Source organism: Protopterus annectens, chromosome 6.part0 (genome assembly GCF_019279795.1).
Source record: "Protopterus annectens isolate FY-2018-M chromosome 6.part0, PAN1.0, whole genome shotgun sequence".
NCBI lineage: Eukaryota > Metazoa > Chordata > Ceratodontiformes > Protopteridae > Protopterus > Protopterus annectens.
The window spans coordinates 351,210,477-351,228,537 of record NC_056737.1 but is presented as its reverse complement, the minus strand read 5'-3'; the positions used below and the strand labels follow the sequence as shown (position 1 = coordinate 351,228,537).

At 44.4% G+C, this 18,061-nt stretch overlaps 1 protein-coding gene across 2 annotated transcripts in view; it reads right to left on the bottom strand.

The window, feature by feature from the left end:
• Positions 1–18,061, bottom strand: part of TMEM121 (transmembrane protein 121) — a 1,625,720-nt gene that overhangs the window by 31,550 nt on the left and 1,576,109 nt on the right. The window lies entirely within an intron of this gene.

Genomic DNA, 18,061 nt, shown 5'->3' with positions numbered 1-18,061 from the left:
AAACGGCATGCAAATGGGATCAGGGGGAAAATAACAAAAGAAACTTAAATTAAGCACCCTAACTAAAATCACAATTCTGCCATGCAAGTCAATGGCAGTCAGAAGACAACATGGCCAGTGAGTAGTGGTACATGTAACTATGCATTAGCAGGCAATCCTATGCAAATTGCACATCTGAATACCTAGCAACTGTATTTCGCCTGCCTTTCTGTTACATTGAAGCTGTTTTTACTGCATTTAACTTAATATTGCACTTGGAATCCTTGTTTGTTACTATTTGACTGTATTTGTAGCAAATTCTTCTGTGTAAGCTGTAGTAGCTGATTCATAACATTTATAAGTGTTTGCTGTACCTGTTTCTGCCTGTTTTGAGAGAAAAAGAAAAAAAAAAAATATCTCTTGTTTTTCCTGCTTTACTAGTTTAGTCCAGTTTCAGAGTTGCTGATTCCTGGGCTTTGGTTGTAGTTCCTGTGTACTGTTTCCTTGCCTTATTTGGGGAAAGGGAAGCTACCTTGCTTTCCTGCTTTACTAGTTTAGTCCAGTTTCAGAGTTGCTGATTCCTGGGCTTTGGTTGTAGTTCCTGTGTACTGTTTCCTTGCCTTATTTGGGGGAAGGAAGCTACCTTGCTTACCAGTGGGAGTGGGAAGCATTGAGCTGCCTTTTGTCCAGTTTTGTGAGGTTTCAGCCAGTAACTAGTAGTTTATTGGTCATTTTGGGCCAGTTTCTAGCTTTTTCCAGCCCCCTGGTATAAAACTTTCAGCTTGTACCTACTCAGCACAGACTCCACGTGGGCCAGCAGAGTAATCCAGGCTGCAGAGAGCTGAATTTTCTTGATACTAAGTATATTTTTGTTGCTTTCCACATCTGAATACCTAGCAATAGTATTTATCAGGCCTTTCTGTTACATTGAAGCTGTTTTTACTGCATTTAACTTAATATTGCACTTGGAATCCTTGTTTGTTACTATTTGACTGTATTTGTAGCAAATTCTTCTGTGTAAGCTGTAGTAGTTGATTCATAGCATTTATAAGTGTTTGCTGTACCTGTTTCTGCCTGTTTTGTGAAAAAAAAAAAAAAGAAAAATATCTCTTGTTTTTCCTGCTTTACTAGTTTAGTCCAGTTTCAGAGTTGCTGATTCCTGGGCTTTGGTTGTAGTTCCTGTGTACTGTTTCCTTGCCTTATTTGGGGAAGGGAAGCTACCTTGCTTACCAGTGGGAGTGGGAAGCATTGAGCTGCCTTTTGTCCAGTTTTGTGAGGTTTCAGCCAGTAACTAGTAGTTTATTGGTCGTTTTGGGCCAGTTTCTAGCTTTTCCAGCCCCTGGTATAAAACGCTAAACGCTGCTAGCTTAGATTTAGAGCGGAGCTGCCACTGTTGCACACTAGGGCAGTGCCGGTTAAGCAGGTTTAAACTATTCGCTACCTAAAGTCCACTCTTCAAATTTTCCCTTAAAACTACCTTCCTCGAACTATACTACTGATCAAATCAGCGTATCCTATAACTAAAAGATCAACTCTACTTGACTCCAAGTAGACTATTCTCTATCTATTAAACCTAGCACTTGCTCCTACAGTACTTATTACCTTGATACGGCACTCTTGTCATAGATAGTACCCCAAAAGGCAACCCCCATTTCTCGGTCACCCACGCCCCCGAATCTTTTTTAAAGTTTTTGCCTACCCTTCTAGCATGTCGAGGGATCAGTTGCTAGTGTCCTCTCCTGCTCAGCTGGTGAACCTGGGAATATTGAGGCAATGTTTCAATTGCCTCATGTACACAGACAACCCTTTCCTCCTCCCACAAAACACAAACACATGCGAGAGATGCAACTATATGGCCAAACTGGAGGCTGAGCTCTTCAACATAGGACTGGCAAGACCAGTCAGGAGGAGAAGGTTACCACACACACTATAGACCCAGTCTCACATAGTACCATTACAACCTCAAATCATACACATAAACACACAAAGACATACTCGAGGCTCTGATCAAAAATCTACCAAAACAGCAGAGGCCACCAAAGCAGACACCCAAACAACCACCACCTCAGAACACAACACCAACACATAGACCTCACAGTCAGAGTGTCAAACAGTCACAGCCCTTGAGGGCAAAGACAATAGCAGACACACTACTCATGGGTGACACCATAGTCAGACACACTGATGTCCCGCCACCAGACTGAGTAAGGAGAAGGTCACAGTAAGCTGCCTGTCGGGCGCTAGAATCCGCCACATAACGCAAGCACTCAGGTCTCTCAACAGCAGGTACAAATATGACTCAGTCATTGTCCACGCTGGTGTAAACGACCTGAGACGCACCTCCTTGGACTACATGAAAAGAGACATTGAGGAGCTCTCTGATTATGTAGCCCAGGCAGGTATGACCCTGACCTTGAGCAGTATCCTACCTTCACCAAGAATGATGCCACAATACAGAGATAAGATGATCAGCTTTAACAATTGGCTTAAACACTGGTGTCATTCAAAGGGGATCCAGTATCTGTCTGCCTGGGATGACATGCTGGACAAGCCACGCTGCTTCAAGGAACGGCTTGCACCTGTCACCCTGGGATTCGGATATTGGCAAAGGCTCTTGCCACCCCATAGTGCCTTTTTAGGCAAGGCTCAAATTCTAAACCTACCACCCTAGAACACAAAAAGGAAAAAACTAAGGGTAATGCTGCTCAATGCCAGAAGTCTAAATCTCAAAATGCACGCACTGAGGCCCTTCTCAGTATGGAGAACATCGATGTCTGTGCTGTGACAGAAACCTGGTTCAAGGCTCCTGAGAGCACCCCAGCTATCAGGTTTTACCTCATATCATGCTCCGCCCCAAAATCCGGACAATACCAAGAAAGGAGGGGGTATCCATATTCATCAAGGACACCCACACCTCAAGACTGGTGGCAACGCACGATGCATCAGAGACCATCCAGGTGCAATTAACCATAGGCAAGACTGCTCTGCAAATTGTAGCATGTTACAGGCCACCCTCACAAACTCAGGAAACTCACATGGCCTTCCTGAAAACACTAGAGGGATAAATGTATCACCAAACACCATCATACTAGGTGACTTCAATTACCCTAATATAGACTGGGAACACTACTCAAGCCCAAACACCCTAGCCCAAAAGTTCCTGGAATTCATAAACTCAAATGCCATGGAACAACTAGTCACCATCCCCACAAGAGGAGATAACATACTTGATCTCATCATCACGAACATGGGAGCACAATGTTCAACACCGAAGTATACCCTCACTGGTGAGATCAGATCACAAACTAATCTCGCTGGAGGTCCTCATCCCACCCCACCTGAAATAAAAAGACCACAGTAAAGAACTTCTCAAAAGCCGACTTCACACTTCTAAAGACTAGTGTGGTCTCCTTTCAGGCCCCGAGCCAGGAAAACAATACTCAAGCCGCTGAATCACTTACAAACGCCTTCTACCAGCACCTGCAGGACTGCATGGATAAGGCAATCCCAAGCAAAACAAAGACTCTTTGTACCAAAGGCAAGCGTGTCTGGTGGACCCCAGCCATAAACAAACTCTACAACAAAAGGAGGAAGCTACTACAAGATAGAGCAAAATCCTTAAAAGGTAAGACACCCTTGATCACTATAAGTAAAAACTAAGAGCTCTCATAAAATCATCCAAAGCAAATTTCGAGAGAAAAATAGCTAAAGACTCAAAAGACAATCATAAGGCCTTCTTTAGCTATGTTAGAAACCTAGGAGGAAACTCCCAGATATGCTCAGAACTAGTTCAAAATGATGTGAAGATTACTGATCCTACAGACATTGCCAACATACTGGCTGACAGGTTCAGTGCAAACTTCTCCCCTCCCAAAGGAGAGATATCTATACCAAATGAGTGCAGCCCCCAAACATCTCCAGCCCAAGTGAGAACTGCTCTCTCCAAAGCAAAAACACAGCATCCATGGGACCCGATGGTGTCCCGGCTGTGTGCTCCACGAACTCAATGAGGAATTAAACCCACAGCTAGGACAGCTGTTTAATCAAAGTCTTACCTCTGGATACGTTACCAGGAGTGGCGACTGCAACTGTGGTCCCACTTCACAAAGGCGGTGCCTCCACAGACCCTGGAAATTACCGCCCATTAGCTTGACAAGCCTTATCTGCAAAGCCATGGAGAGGATCATAATGGACCTCATAAATAAAGACATAGGAATTTGCAGACTTTGGATCCAACCCAGTTTGGCTTTGTCAAAGGCAGATCATGCCTTTTAAACTTGGTTGACTTTTTGAAACAGTCACCAAAGCCATTGATGAGGAAAGGCAGTCCATACAGCCTACCTCGATCTGGCTAAGGCCTTCATACAATACCCCACTCGGGTATCATTGAAAAACTCATCAGCTTAAATGTTAACCCATACATCACAAGATGGGTTGCAAACTGGCTGAGTGACAGAACCCACAGGGTCAGATTTGCTGGCGCCATGTCAGACTCAAAGCCTGTCACAAGTGGTGTCCCACAGGGCTCAGTCCTGGGCCCACTCTTGTTTGGCATCTACTTTTCCAAGTACAAGCAAACACAGGAGGGTTATGGCTGACAAAGTTTGCAGATGACTGCAAACTGGCCATAGTAGAAAACACATCTGACACAGATATCCTTCAGAAGGGTCTCACAGAACGGATAACTGGTGCCAGAGCCACGCCTAAAGTTAAATGCCAAAAATGCATAGTCATACCCTTCGAAAAACAAGGTTACCCCTAGCTACCAAATAGGTGGCAATCCACTGAGCACAGAAGAAGTTATCAGGGACCTGGGGACCCAGGTTGATAGTAGTCTGTCATTCGACACCCATGTAGCTAAAGTAGTTAGGAAGTCCTTCTACATTGCCCACCTTATCATGAAGGGATTCTCATCTAGATCAAGGGAGGTCATAGTCTCCCTTTACTCATCACTCATTAGACCAATGATTGAGTACAATGCCCCATTCGAATGTATCTGACCCGACACTTGCAGCAGCTGGAGAGGCCACAAAAGTTCCTCACCAAAAGGATAAAGGGTCTCAAAAATCTGTCCTATGCTGCCCGACTGAAAGAACTCCAGCTCTATTCAGTTCAGAGGTGACCTTTGCCTAACATACAAGGCCATGTCAAACCCAGATTTGATGAATATGCTTCACCTCAAAAATCTAGATCCATCAGAGCCACAAGGGCGGAGACTTAAACCTCGACCACGCTATTAATAGGACGTGCGGGATGGATAGATTCATCACCCAAAGACTCCCTATGCTGTGGAACAAAATCCCGGTACATGTGAGGCAGAGCACCTCGCTGGCCTTGTTCAAGAGAAATCTTGACCAATGGATGGGAGATCGCAGATATACCCCAGGAATTACCTCAGTGTCACTGCTCGACAGAGGCACAGCAAAATAATGGGTATAGTTCCCCATACTAAAGGGGTGGCGTAACAATGGGCTAGGCTTATAAATGCCCTCGGGCAGATAGCCTAGTATGAACCTATAAACCTATAAACCTATAAATGAGGGGAATGACAGTGAATCCTAGTTTTCCCCAGCATGCTAGTCAGGTCCCAACAGTGTAAGAGTAGGAATAGCTTGGTGCAACCATGGGGGTATGTATCAGGCATACTGTATGTGGACTGGAGCCCTGTGGCTCAGGTTTGCTCCTAGCTTAGCACAGCTAAGCCAGGGGGTGTGTCTAAACCTGCCTAGCACTCTTTACATTACCTAAGCAGGTGTGCATGCCGCGTACCAGGTTTTAAAGGCAGGAAAAAAAGTTAATCCAGGAAATAGCAGCAGTGTGCAGATTTGTGCACTCTGTTTGCACAGCGTGCCCCCGGGTATAAACAGGAAGACAATGGGAAGGGAAAACAGCAGTAGGAAGGTAATAAAAGAGAACCAGCATAGCTGGCAAGTGAAATGTATCAGAATCAGTGAATTACACAGGCAGCAGACCAGCCCAGCCCAGAACACTGCTATAAACTATGCAAACACCTTTCCCTTTGGTTTTTCCCACACTGTGCACCAACGGTGTAAGCAAGCAGGGAACTTTTAACACTCACAACAGCAAAATGATAGGGGCTGCAATAGTTATCATACAATAACTTGTGGAAGAGGCTGAGGGTGGTGAGGATGTGAATGCTGTCGACCAACCCACAGTGAGGAGATGGAGAAGAGTGTACAGACCCAGGGTAACCTACCAGGGGCTACATGAGCTGGAGATAGTGGAACACTATAGAGAGGACAGGGACCTCCTACAGCAAATTGTTGAGCTGTGCTGGCAACGCCTGACACACAAAACTAACAGAGGGGAACCCATCTCAGTGGTTACCAAGGTATGTGTAGGCCTACGAATACTTGCTACAGGCACCTTCCAAAGGCCAACTTTGGATATGATGGGGATTTCACAGGCATCAGCATCCAGGGTACTCCATCAGTACCTGGATGCCATGTCAGCACATGTTGGTGAACACGTATATTTCCCCAACACCTGTGAGGCATTGGCCAGCAATATGTAACTGTTCCACCAAACAGCAGAATACCCTGAGGTAGTGAATGCTATAGACTGCACGCACACATGTATCAAAGCACCACCTGGTGAGCAGGGTAGTGTCCACATCAACTGCAAGGACTTCCCCTCCATCAACTGCCAGGTCATGTGCAATGCCCAGGAAATAATAATGAATGTGTATGCTGGCTGCCCTGGAAGTTATCATGATTCTCACATCTGGCATCTGATGCAGCTGTACCAGAGATTTGCCAATGGGGATATCCCTGGTGGTCACCTAGTGGGGGGATGCTGGATACGCATTGGAGCTGTGGCTGACATCCATCAGAAATGCACACACACTTGAACAAGAACTCCATAATGAGGCACACATACAGACCAGAATCATAGTAGAGCGTGTGTTTGGGAAGCTCAAGTCATGGTTCCAGTGCCTGGACAAATCCGGTGGGGCCTTGCAGTACTCACCAGCTACATGTACCCAAATTGTCCTTGTATGTGCCATGCTACACAATGTGATCCTGTGGAAACAGCTGCAGCATGAACAGCATGTGGCAGAGCCACACAACCCCCCACCATTACCAAGGCTTGCACAGGCACAGAGTGACTCAGAGGAGGAACAACCTGAGCCTGCCCCAGTAGGCAGAAGGAGGCATGCCCAGTATACCCTGGCCTTGGCAAAGAGGCAACCCATAGCACATACACTGACACAGGAGGGACCCAGGGAATAATACCTCTCTCTGACTCTCACATGCAGTAAAAGGGATGCCAAACATTGCACTACCTTTGCTTAACCATGTGTGGGGAGTATACTATGTGCATCTTACATAGGCAGCCCTGCAACACCACCCTCAATACTGGGACACCCCCAAGGTAAGTGACTCACACATGCCAGTCGGGGGGGAGGGTTCACATACCAACAACAGTCACAGCCAGCCAGACAGGTATAGGCAAACACAAACAAAGGCTGTGCTATGGCCTCTGAATGAGGCCTATGGGTACCCCCTCCAGGCCTACACAGACAGACTACAGCAGGTCAGGCAGTGGGATATCAGTTCCGAAGGGTAGGAAGTCAGAAACTAATATGTAGGTAAATAAATGCTAAGATCTGTAGTACACTGGTATGCCTCTAGTCAGCATGACAAGTAAGACTACAGGGTGAAATTGAGTACCAGGCATACCAGTACAGTCCTAGAAAACGTGTACAAGTGTCAGGTGTGCCCCCCATCCTACATAGTAATGTAATAACAGTCAGGTGTGCCCCCAAATCCTGTTTAGAAATGTAGAAATAGTCAGGTGTGCCCCCCATCCTATGCAGAAATGTAGTAACAGTTAACGCCAAATGATTGAAGGATACCCTGCAGAGACAGCATGCTACTTGTAGGTGTACAACACAAAGGTCAGCACTGCAGTACAAACTACCTGGACACAACCCACACATTCAATACAGACAGGCATACTGGGAATGCTCACACACTTAAACACATGAAGGCCATGTCTGCAAACACCAGTGGACCACACACATCTGGCAGTCGCATATGTTAGTGCAGACACTCCTCAGTATGCACCACTCATGCTTTGCACACATAGTGGATAGGAATACAGGCATATATGTAAGGATGACACACTATAATAAGCCAAAGGTAGAAATACATAGATGCATAGAAGAGGGTGACTGTGACAAGGAGTCATCCAGGCCTGTCCCACACAGCACACAGCCAAAGGGCCACAACTACACAATGGTCAGATATCACTCACTGCAGATACTAGCCACCGGTATCTGTCAGCATTACAGACTATGTGCTGGACGTGCCAGGTGTGCAACATGACTGTACAAGGAAGTGGTCATCTAGCAGCTGTATACATGTATCTGTGAAATATGACCCTGTTTGTGCCCACATGTGATGTGTCAACCCCTAAATGAATGGGTTATGGAGCATGCACACACACTGCCCTCCCCATAGCCCTACTATGACAAGCATGCTGAGGTTGTCCACTGTGAAATGCACCTTTGGGAGCCTTGTAGCCCAGTAATCTCCATGGCACGTGCCATAACTGTGCACTACTGTTCTGTGATAAACTATTTAGGTAGGAGTTCAAATCCCAGACTTGGCAAGTGTTTGTGTGTGTGTCTGTCTGTCTGTGTAGAGAGCAATGCATTTTAGGGTGGTCACACTCCCTACAATTGAAATGCTCTACTTTGGTAAGGCTGCTGATGTCATCCACCTAGAAATACACCTCTGGGAAGGTTGTAGCTCAGTAATCTCCAAAGTGTGTGTCATAATTGTGTACTGCTATAGTGTGATAAACTAGTTAGGTAGGAGTTCTAATCCCAAACTTGGCAAGTGTGTGTGTGTGTGTGTGTGTGTGTGTGTGTGTGTGTGTGTGTGTGTGTGTGTGTGTGTGTGTATATGTCTGACTGTGTCTGTGTAAAGAGCAATGCTTTTAGGGTGGTCACACTCCCTACAATTGAAATGCTCTATTTTGTTAAGTCTGATGATGTCATCCACTTAGTAAAACACCTCTGGGAAGATTGTAGCACAGTAATCTCCATTGCACATGCTATAACTGCATACTGCTGTAGTGTGATAAACTAGTTAGGTAAGCATTCTAATCCCAGACTTGGTGAGTGTGTGTGTGTGTTTGTGTGTCTGTCTGTGTAGAAAGCAATGCTTTTTAGGGTAGTCACACTCCATGCAATTCGGATGCCCTACTTTGGCAATCCTGCTGAAGTCATCCAATGTGAAATACACCTTTGGGGAAAGAGCACTCCAGTAATCCCCGTGGTGTATACTATAACAGCTCCATGCTGTACTGTGATTTAGGTCTCTGTTTGGGGTTCTATACCCACATTTGTCGGTTGTGGATGTTTTGTGTGTGTGTCACTGTCTGTGTAGGGAGCAATGCATTTAAGCCTAGCCACACTCGCTATAATTTGAATGCCCTACTTTGGCAATCCTGCTGATGTCATCCAATGTGAAATACACCTTTGGGGAAGAAGTTCTCCAGTAAACCCTGTGGTGCATCCTATAACAGCTCCATGCTGTAGTATGATATAGACCTCTGTTAGGGGTTGTATACCCACACATGTCAGTTGTGGATGTTTTGTGTGTGTTTCACTGTCTGTGTAGGGAGCAATGCATTTTAGTCTAGCTACACTCACTACAATTTGAATGTCCTACTTTGGCAATCCTGTTGATGTCATCCAATGTGATATACACCTTTGGGGAAGGAGTACTCCAATAATCTCTGTGGCACGTACTATAACTGTGTAGTACTATAGTGTAATAAACTGGTTAGGTAGGTGTTTTAATCCTAGACATGACAGGTGTGCATGTGTCTTTAATTCGTATCCCGTGTGGAGGTGGGCGTGAGTGTGTGACACCTGGGCCCAATGTGGAGCAGGTTTTGCAAATTTCTTATATGGTGGTCCTAGTATATCACAATGTCCACCATACAGGGATAACAGATGTGAAATAGCCTAGAAGGTGGGGTGCAAATCCATACCCACACATGTGACATCAAGGCCAGGCAATCACAGTTAGCAACCCCAATATTATCCAAAGCACAATCTCAACCTATGTGTCATATACGCACATACATGCCTAGGCAACAGCCAATATGTGGGTAGTACACTACTTATCAGCCACTGATAGTAGCTATGGAGTGATTGCAGTGGGCTACAGAGGGCATGGCACCCTGTCCATCTGTCCAATAAGCACGTACATGCAGACAGTGCAAATTCCCCATGTTACCCACTGGACACCTGCTACACCTTTGGTGCCATCAGATGTGACCCACAAAGAACATACCATGCTTGAAAACATGCCCTGTATGGACAGATACCACTGACACCAGGTAATGCTGTTAGCATGCTATCAATGTAGGTGCAGGGTATACCTGCTGTCCATTACCAGTTCCTGCCACAGGTGGCCAAGACTGGCACATCTGATGATAATCTGTGTACACAACATGGACCAGATACCTCAAGTAGAGTTCCACATGTCACTGTGCATGCATGTGGGAGGTGTGCACATCCCAGACACCATCCATGCCATTGACAAAGGAACACATACATGGCAAGTGATGCACAGCACTGGCCACATGCAATAGTTACCCAGGTGACTGGATGGTGGATACAATACCAACTTGTGTGGGGAAATGCAAAAACTACAGCCTTGAGCTGCAATGCAGACCACTGTCATGTGAGCTGATGCCAGGTTATACCCATCACCTAGCCTTGTATAGCCATCTGGTGCAGTTGACCACCACACACCCATGCAGAAATGCACCCATGCATGTCAGTACTGGCACCCTGTGTGTTTGTGTGTGTGTGTTGTATGATGCGTATGATCACATCCACACTCACTACAACCCTCACTGGCATACTGAAGCATGCTGTCTGATGTCAGACACCTCCCCATACCCTTTGCCCATATAACCTCCATATGACCCATGTGGTACATGTGATAACTGCACAGTAATGTGTTGTGGCAATCTGACTAGTGATGATTTGTATTCCTGGCCCTGCCAAGTGTGCCAATGTGTGTGCATCCCTGTGAGAGTGTGGCTGTGTTGATGCTGGCACCTGTTTTTGCGGACAGGCACATGTACTACACCTACCGTATAGCTACCAAATCCCTGTTGCAGATGTCACTCACCATCACATATATGTTCTAAGGGCTCTACATCAGATAACCTATGTGGCGAATCCAATAACTGCATAGACCTGCGATAGCACTACATAGTCTTCAGGGCTTTGATACCCTGTGGTAGTAGGTGTGTAACACAAACATGCTCAAGTTTTACTCTCCCACCCCTCCCTGACATTTCTTTGCCTCTGCCTCTGTCTCTCTCACTCCCTCACTGGTGTATGTGGAGACCTTCACCTGCTTTGCTTAGGCAGTGGCATGTGTATTTTAAGTGATGCTCATGATCAGCTGATGGCCTCTGCATGAATTGCAGCCCTCTCCTAACTGATTGCATGTGGAACAGCTGTGGTAACATTCTCATAACCAATTGCATGGAAACACACGCCGATATCTAGGGACATCATGTTAGTGTTGGGTCTTTTCATTCACTGTGAGCAGGAACTCGATATGTTGTTTGGCAAACAGCATCTCAGATGGATTGGGGATTTACCTCTGACAACATATACTGTGGAAACAGGCCAACACACAGGAGGGGGATGTGCCTGACCTGACTACAGACTGTAAGTGCTGCTCTACTGCATTTGGAGTAATGTTGGTTTAAAAGGGTGTGTGCAGATATGGCAGTCCTACATGTTTTAATACCTGCCATTTCAGTTCTATGTTTATGAGGACTCCCCATCTGTAGGGTCACCTGCAGACTGGGCAGTGTGTGGTGGCTTTGGTTTCATGTGTTACCCACAGAGCATCTATCTGTGAACTGCAGAAGGTAGTGTGAGGATTGCAGTTTTTAGATGGTGAAAGCCGTGACAGTTACTGACTTCATATCCCTCATAGGACATATGTTAAGACAAACCCTGTTACAACAGTAAATGTATTAGGTTATCACAACAACATATTAATATTGGCCCTGTGTATGCATTTCCAGCCACAATTCTGTCAATCTTTGTGCATATGTCATGCATGAAGAGGTGCATATGTGCTGTACACCATAATTAGTGTCATCATATCTGATAATAAGCCAGTGAGATATCAGACTGCTACACATGTCATGTACAGTAAGTGTTATATTTGATGAAATAACCTGGACATTTTGTGGTTGTTTGTACTGTACTGACATCTGTGTACTTATGGTGAATGTCGACAGCGTGTGTATTGTTAATATGTACTTCGGCCTGTGTAAAGACTGTGGTAGATCTCATCGTTCTAGGTCCTGTCCTATCCTATGTTACAAGCTGCTCCACTGTATGTTACTGTATTGCCTTACATGTTTGTAGGGCCATACACACACATGTCCCATATCACAGACAGGCATCAGACCACACTGTGTAGTGGCCCAGTATATGTACGGTTAGTGTGTGAGTGAGTGGCACATTAGGATGGTGTTATACAGATAGTCCATATAATGTAATGTTAGGCTAGCTTACCATATGTTGCTGTGGCTGTGTTCACATTTTTTGTGGTTATGCACTTTCACACAGGTGTATCTTACCCTGTGCTGTGACATGCCTGTAGAGTCTGTTATATATGCAGGTACATTTGCATTCCCCCATAGGAGATGTAGGCCAGTGTTGAGCCAGTCTGCCTGCAGCCTGCACAGTGCTTTGTTACATGCCTAGCAGTTTAGTGTACTTACCCAGTGAGATGTCATGTCCAGATACTTGCCAGATGTACTGCTGTTGAGCCTCCCTTAACAGTCATGTATGTCAGACAGAGCAGTGGGATACTGTACAGATGTGTGTCAATATCTAGTGGGTAGTATGTGGCCATGGCACCTCTGTACCAGCAGTTATTATGTGTCAGGACAGACAGGAGTGTGTGAATGCATAACTTATGGAGGCGAATTAATACTGGTCGTTATGTGCTATACCCATCTACATGGCTGTTTACATCCATACTCTCAGGCTTGGTCCACATGTTCTGCACTAAGGGGTTCTGTGTATACCTCTGGACTGTACAGAGTGTGTCAGAATGTCCACATATATTGGCCAATATCTCTGCTGTAGTCCACAGGATCATTACGTGCTTAAAGTGTTACTGTACTATGATGTCCTTAGGATGTCTGTCAGTAGCCAGTGGAGCACATGTGAAATGCAGATGTGACCTCCCACACACACCATGTCTGTGAAGATAATCCCTATTAAAGTAGCAGTAGTCTACTAATATACCTGCTATACATAGCTGACATCCCCTTACACTATGACGTTGGGACTATAGGGGCTGAGGTAGGGCTACACTCCATGTTCAGGACATATGGTGAAAATATATGTACATATGATTAGCCAGATATCTATATAGATAATTACACAAGTACATATCGACATATATAGATGGATATGTATATGTACATAGATATGCATATACACATCCAGATATATACATATACAGAGCATTATATGTCTACACATATACAGATAGTGATACATATGCACATATACGTATACCACACTGCCATTCCTGCCAGCAGTCCACTGTTGTTGTATCCGGCACACATACGGTGGGGTTGGGGCCATATATGAGTGGGCTTCACCTACAGAATACATGTGTGCCCATATGCACTAAAGAGGCCAGTGTATGTTACAGTGGGATAAGGCCCTGTATTATTGAGTCTAGGAGGGAGGATGCACCATACATAACCTAGGCTAGTTACAAAATGTGGGGGTATCAGGGGTGAGCTGCCTTAAAGTATCTGGATGTGCAGTACCATACATTTCACCTATCTTGACATTACTTACATAAAGTGGGTTACTGGAGACCTACTGCCTCCAGCCATACAGACTGTTCTGTTTGTCAGTGTGCCTGTGATGGTGTCAGTTATGCCTTGCTATGTAACAGTTGCATCCCATTTAGTCGACTGAAGTCTTTACCACCTAATGATTGTGTACAGATAGATAGAAGCTGCTGAAATATACACCTACATTACTTACTGTTGATTGTGTGGTATCCCGTGGGCCAGTCTCTCTTTATTATTGTACAATTTGAAGGGCTTGGCCTGGACAGCAATAGTTGTGGACCTTTCCAGACTACTGTATTAGTGTAACTGTTTCACAGTTACATCACTCTGTTTATATGGACGTCAGTGGCTGAACAGCTATATAACATGGCATATAAATTTGTAATAGTACACAAATAAAGGTTTTCCATTTCTGCAAACCTGTGTGTGATGTTTTATCCTATGACCTCTCTGTGGGTATATGCTGCAGGCAACGAATGTCATTTGTATGGGTTGCTTATCCAGTATCCAGTTGTTAGGGTGTTAACTGTAGGCATAGTGGTTGTTCCATATTGTGTGCACTTACTACATAAGTATCAAACTGTACATATCTCTGAATGTGTATGTGTAGTCACATGTAAATCTATATATATATATATATATATATATATATATATATATATATATATACATGTCTATATCTGTATCTGCATATATGTGTCTTTGTATATGTATCCTGGGGCTGTTGATAGCTTCCACATTTTACATTACCTATGGGAGCCAGACTGTACTGCATGGCATGTTACCAATACCAGCATGACATCATAGAGGTGGGATGTAGTCCTGTTAACATCGTGTGCCCACGTCATGTCAGGACCTGGTTATGGGATCTGCAACACTTGGTAGTGTATTACAGGGCAGACGTGTTTGACTCTGGGGGGATGGGTATACCTATTCGTACGAGACGTATATTGTTTGTGGCCTCTCAACTCCATTAACGGTGCATCTGGACATATATGATTTAGTTACTCTCCCATTGATATCTACACATGTATGCCCATATATACCTATATGGATGGATATATATATATATATATATATATATATATATATATATATATGGTTCTAAAGACCGACACGACGGATGACAACACCAACGCCGAGGATGATGACATGGGGAAAGGCTGTGTGAGTATATGCGGTAGTGGACGACGGGGCGGTGGTGCAGGTAAGTGTGTCTGTGTTGACGGTCTGAGGGGATGGGGGGGTGTGAGTTAGGGTTAGGGGGGGTTAGGGGGTGGTTAGGGTAGAGTTAGGGTTAGGGCGGGTTGAGGGAGTGTAGTAGGTGGGTTTAGGGAGGAGTTAGGGGGTGCCATTAAGTGAGTTAGGTTTGGGGGTTAGGGGGGGGTAAGTAAGTTAGTGTTAGGGGGCGGGGGGCGGGTATATATATATATATATATATAGGTATATATATATAGATGTGCATATATATATATACTTACATATATATATAACTATGTACGTATATACCTACCTAGATATATATATGCTTACATATATGTAACTTGCTGTGTATATGTAGACATATAGGTGTAGACATATATATGTGTTGATGTAGGGATTTGAATGTATATATGTTCATGTATATTGATATATATATATATATATATATATATATATATATATATATATATATATATATATATGTGTTGTATCTGTTTAGATATTAATATATTTACACACACACATCTAAATGTTGCAATACATTCTCTGTACTGTTTAATGACTGGGATGGATTATATGTTTTTGAAAACATCAGGGTTATGTTTATCTGGCATGGCTTACTGGTAAATCACTTTGTCTATGGTATGTATGGTCCTGGGTTTGAGGTTTGCAGAGGCTCTTTATTTTGTTGCTGTGCAGAACATCAGTCATTGGATACAGAGTGATTAAGGCACTGTAAAGCAGTTGTAAGCAGGTTTGCATGTGTTTGCGCAGTGGTAAGCACTGCTAACTTCCGGTTACTGTTTCTTATATTCACTTAGGTTTTAAATTGCTTACCCAGTGTAGGCATTGCTTACCCCTGTGCAAACAGGCTTAGACCCTCTTACTGTTGCTTAAAAGTGCTTACTCCCACTTACCCCATGCTAAGTTCTTTAAAAGAAAAGAAAAAAAGGGTTGATAGGAAAGTGGTGAAAAAGGGTCACAAAGAGAGAAAAACAGTAGGGAAAATAGCTAGGGATGTACAGGAAGGGTGTAGGGAAGGTACATAGCTGCCCATTTCTTCTACAGCAACAGCTGTGCATATACACTGAATTTGGAGGCAGATTTGGACACTCAAACCCCTGGGAGAAGGGTGAGGACAATAATAAGTTGTGATGCCAATCAGACCAGATTACATATGTCTAGTGGACATGTGTGCAAAATGGACAACTATGTATGGGGCGAGATTTTTTTGTGGTACCAGATTGCCCATGTTTTTATTTTTTTCAGATGAGAGTGGGATGCTTGTGAGGGGTAGTAGGTATATTTCTGGAGGTAGGTAGGGTAGATTAACAGACAAGACAAACAACACGCATACAGGGGCAGTATATGACACATGTGGGGGGTAAACACCTTGATGGGGAGGGATGTTGGGATATTGGAAGCCCACAAGCCCCCTAGTGGTAACAGTGGGACTGAGGTCGCCACCCCTGGAAAGTCACCACTACACTTTCACAGACCCAAAGGTGGCTGTGCTGGGGGCTGAGTTGCAGAGCCGGGCTGACTCTCTACTCATGACATGCGGCCCTTGAGCTGGTGTAGAAAATCACCAAACTGCTTGTTGATCAATCTATGTACCACGACCCCGACCTGGCGATGGGTGACAGGTGACTGTCTGCGGCCACTCCCGGGGGGCGAGACCCATTCCCTGAGGTGGTTCCACATGAAGGTGGGCAGGGCCAATGGACAGGGAGGTCTGGGGTTGAGCCCCAGACATGCTGGTGCCCGGTGCCACGGTGAACTGAGGTGGGCCAAGTGGGTCCGCAGGGACTTGCCTTCCCAAGTGTGCTATAGTGTTTAGATTTCATCATCATATATGGATTAGTAATAGTCAACACATTCCAGGCTTAGGTACAACAGCATGCATACATATTCCCATTAACCCATACACCAGATATGAAACATTTGCATAGCAAACAGGACACATGTATATATGGGCCCACAGTGGTAATAAGAACAGCATGTAGGTACATTTATGGCACCATGCCACCAATGTTGGAATGATTCAATATAGTACATGCATGGGAACCATTAATATATTTGTCAAACAACTGGACATTATCAGAATCAATACATACCAGTTGGGGAGGGTAAGTTTATTATTGCTGGAGATATGTTGGTGGGGGGAGATGTTAATTAACAAATAGTATATTCCTGTAGTCCACATTACTTTCCTAGTCAGTGCTGTTATCTGTACCTTACAAGTCTTACTACACTAGCCTATAGCCTTACTTTGAACAGTGATATGGCTGTCATCATCGTTACACATGACCCGGTTTTACCTGCAGTATACACCTCTTACCTGGTATACCTGTGGAGGGAATGTTTGTTAATACTAACTAACTGTTTCTACACATACTCCCAGATTGTTGCTGTTTTGCACATAGCTATCCAACTTTTTCTGCACAGACTCTGGCCATGTGTTGACTACATGCTGGTGTGCCTGGACATATCTAAAATATTGCCCTCTTCCACCTGACAGACACATATACACATTTCCTACACAGTTATATTATGTAGCACAGTGTGGGTGGCAGTGACAATTGACACGTTATTATTCAGAGAAACTGCAACACTCACAACTCCCTACACTACCAAAGTGAACATTACCAGTACAGGTTATAATGGCCTGTATTTCTCAGCACAGTGTTCTTATCCAACATACCTGTGAGAGCATTGTTTGTTAGCACTACCTGACTGTTGCCACACAAAGTTCCAGATTACACATTAGTATTATGCACATACATCTCACTCTGTTACTGTACACACTCTGGACACAACTTGACAGCATGGGAGTGTAGATAGGACATACTTGAAATATTACTCTCCTAACAGTTTTGGGGGTTGCTACAGTGACAGGTATGTTCTCATGATGTTTGATAATCACTTGTATTCCTGTTTGCTGTCTACACATCTGGGATCATCTCACAGAATT